Source organism: Rhinoraja longicauda, chromosome 18 (assembly GCF_053455715.1).
Source record: "Rhinoraja longicauda isolate Sanriku21f chromosome 18, sRhiLon1.1, whole genome shotgun sequence".
NCBI classification, from domain to species: domain Eukaryota; kingdom Metazoa; phylum Chordata; class Chondrichthyes; order Rajiformes; family Arhynchobatidae; genus Rhinoraja; species Rhinoraja longicauda.
Genome location: NC_135970.1, coordinates 24,642,687 through 24,646,688, shown reverse-complemented (window position 1 = coordinate 24,646,688; position 4,002 = coordinate 24,642,687).

The window sequence follows — 4,002 nt, the reverse complement described above, 5'->3', positions numbered from 1 at the left end:
TCAACTCTTAATAACTCCGTGCTGTGCAATGGCACTTTTAATTTAGACATATGAATAATAATGAGATAATGATAAGGCTGTTTGATTTGGCCCATAAAAACTCCTACCAATTCCTTTGTTTTTACAGTTCATATTGCTTGGGTACCGGATTTTATAGTTTGGTGATCGACTGAGTCCAATCTAAATGTGGCCTTTACCAGTCTTTCAAAACCAATGAATTTTAAATAAACTGAAACTGAAATTGCCCAGCTTCAGCGAAGAGTGGGGCAGGAGAGTTGGTGGTGAGGAGATTTATGGGTATGTAAGAGGATATGGAGGGAGAGGTGTATTTCTCCTCAGTTTTTACCATGGAGAAAGACATGGAGACTGGGGAACTGGGTCAATTAATGGAGATGGCTTGAGGAGGTTTAGGAGGTGCTGGACATCCTAAGGAGTATGAAGGTAGATAAATCTCCTGGGCCTGATCAGATATATCTGAGGACACTGAGAGGCTAGAAAATAAATTGCAGGTTTCTGAGAAATTGCCCTGGTTGAGATATATAAATCATCAATAGACATGCATGAAGTATTGGAGGGTGGTTAATGTTGTGCTTCTTTTTGAGAAGGGCTGCCAGGGAAAAGCCTGGGAACTAAAGACCAGAGAGCCTAACGCTTGTGGTAGCCAAATATTGGAGTACTCTGAGGGATAAGGTATATATGCATTTGGATAGATGGGCTAATGAGGAATAGTCAGCATGGGTAGTACTAGAGAGATCATGTTTTCGAAATCTCATTTGAGCTTTTTGGAGAAGTAACCAAAAAGGTTGCTGAGGGCAAAACTGTAGACAATGTCTATATGGACTTCAGCAAGGCCTTTAATACACTTCCGCATGGTGGGTTGCTCTGGAAGGTTATATCTTGTGGGATCGTGGGAGACCAAGCTGATTGGATAGATTCATGGAAAGAAGCCGACGGAGACAATGGAAAGCTATTTTTCGGATTGGAGGCCTGTGATTATTGGTGCCTCTAGTGATCCCCTCTGGGCCCATTACTGTTTGTGGTTTATATCAACAATTTGGATGAGAATGTAGAAGGCATGAATGGTAAGTTTTCAGATGACACTGAAGTGGGTAGCATTGCAGACAGGGAAAAGGGTTACCAAATACCACAGCAGGATTTTGATCAGCAGGGCAAGTAAGCAGGGGAATGGTTGATGGACTTTAACGCAGATAACAGTGAGGTGTTGCATTTGGGAAGTCAAACCAGGTCAGGACCTTCACGGTGAATGACAAGGCTCTGGAGATTGTTGTACAGCAAAGGGACCTAGGAATGCAGGTACATAGTTTCTTGAAAGTGGCGTCACAGGTAGACAGGGTGGTCAAGAAGGCGTTCGGTAAATTGGCCTTCAGTCAGGATATTGAGTATAGAAGTTGGGATGTTATGTTACAGTTTTAGAAGACATTGGTGAGGCCATACTTGGAGTATTGTGCCCAGTTCTGGTCACCCTGCTGTAGAAAGGATGTTGTTAAGCTGCAAAGAGTGCAGAGAAGATTTAGGAGGATGTTGCAAGGACTGAGGGTGATCGTAGGGAAGTGTGTAACTTCACGAGCGGAATAAATAAGGTGAATGTAGTGTCTTTTACCTAGAGTAGCGTCACAGGTAGATAGAGTGGTCAAGAAGGCTTTCAATAGACAATAGGTGCAGAAGTAGGCCATTCGGCCCTTCGAGCCAGCACCGCCATTCAATGTGATCATGGCTGATCATTCTCAATCAGTACCCCGTTCCTGCTTTCTCCCCATACCCCTGACTCCGCTATCCTTAAGAGCTCTATCTAGCTCTCTCTTGAATGTATTCAGAGAATTGGCCTCCACTGCCCTCTGAGGCAGAGAATTCCACAGATTCACAACTCTCTGACTAAAAAAGTTTTTCCTCATCTCTGTTCTAAATGGTACATAGGCCTTCTTCAATCGGTATTGAATCAAGTACCAGAGGACCAAGGTTTGAGGAGAGAGGGAAAAGATTTACTATGAACTTAAGGGGATTTTTTTTCACACAGAGTGGTGGGTATATGGAATGGACTGCTAGAGGAGGTGGTTGCAGCAGGTACTATATCCACATTTAAACATTGGACAGGTACATAGATAGGAAAGATTTAGAGGGATATGGGCCAAACGTGGGCAGGTGGGACTAGAGTAGATGGGGCATATTGGTCAGCATGGGCATGCAGGGCCGTAGGGCCTGTTTCCATGCTGTTTAACAATGACTAATTAGGGATTGTTAGCATGGACTGTGCATGGGAGATCGTGTCATGAATTTCAATTGGTTTTCTGACAAAGTAACTAACAAGATTCATGAGAGCAGGTGTACAGATGTAGTCTATCTGGCCTTTGATAAGGGTCTGCATGTGTTAGCGGGTCTGCATGTGTTAGCTGCTCTGGAAGGTAGGATCGCATAGGATTCAGGGAGAGCTAATTAACTGGATACAGAATTGGCTTCAAAGGAAGCAAAGGATTGTGATGGAAGGCTGTTTTCAATACAATGCAATGTTAGCATTCATTTTGAGAGGATGAGTATATAAAAGCAATGATGTAATCATGAGGTTTTATCAGGCGCTTATCAGGTGCATTGTGAGGTGAATTGGGCCCCATATCTGAATCAGGTTGTGTTGGCATTGGAGAGGTTCCGGAGGAGTTTTACGGGAATGATCCCAGGGATGATTGGGTTAACGTATGATGTGCGGGTGATGGTTCTGGGGCTGTACTCGCTGGAGTTTAGGATGAGGGGGGGACCTCATTGAAACTTACTTACCTAATGAAAGGCCTAGATAGAGGCCTAGGAGAGGATGTTCCCACTAGTGGGAGAGTCTAGGACCAGAGGGCAGAGCCTCAGAATAAAAGGATGTAGCTTTAGAAAGGAGCTGAGGTGGAATTTCTTTAGCCAGAGGGTGGTGAATCTGTGGAATTCATTGCCACAGATGGCTGTGGAGGCCAAGTACTTGAGTATTCTTTAACCAGAGATTTATTTCTTGATTGGTAAGGGCATCAAAGATTATGGGGGCATACAGGAAAATGGGGTTGAGAGGGAAAGATTGATCAGCCATGATTGAATGGCGGAGCAGACTTGATGGAATGAAAGGCCATCTTACATAAGTATACAAGTTTAAAAAGTGATCGGCGGCCATCTTACGTAAGTATTAAAGTTTAAAAAGTGATTTTCAAATCTCTCCTGCGGACACTGCAACCCTCCGTGCAAACCTGTCCTGCGGGCGCGGCAACCCCCTTTGGGTGCAAGCCTCTCCTGTGGGCCCGGGAAGCCTCCCCCAACTGACGATCCGTGGACCCGTTGGCGGCCGGGGAGTTACTAAATCTATATGATTTTTGAACCGCATTAATCAGAATGCGGTTCGCTGCTGGAAAATGATGTTTTTATTTAATTCGGACGCATATTTTTTAAGTTACAGAGGTTTAAAAGTGCTGCCCCCCCTGATTTATCGAAGTTTTGACAGAAGGGGGCGCTGCGGTCCGGCAGTGCTCAGTACGCATGCGCGGAATCTCCTCACTCTGTACTCAGCACGCATGCGCGGCATCTCCTCACTCGCACCAAAACAATGGACGCCGTTAGCGGCGCCAGCCCGCGATCACCGGCTCACCTCTCCTCTCTCCCCTTGCTTCTCTCCTCTCTCCCACACCCGGGAGAACATCTCCCCGCTATCCCCCCCCCCCCCCGGGCCTTTGAATGATGAGATCTCCCGAAGCCCCCCCCCCCACCGGACTTTTCACTGATCCGATCACCCGCACCCCCCCCCCCCCCCCGCGGGCCTTTAACTGATGCTAAGAGTGTGTCTGGGGGAGAGAAAATGGGGGGGGCTGAGAATGGGGAATGGGACAACAGGGGTAGTGCGGAGGGGAATTGGTGGTGGGGGAAAGAGGGGTACTGGGAAAAGGGGAGGTCCATATCCCTCCCCTCTCCCCCATCCCTCCCTCCCCCCTCTCCCTCCTCCATCTCCCCCCCCCTCCCTCCCCC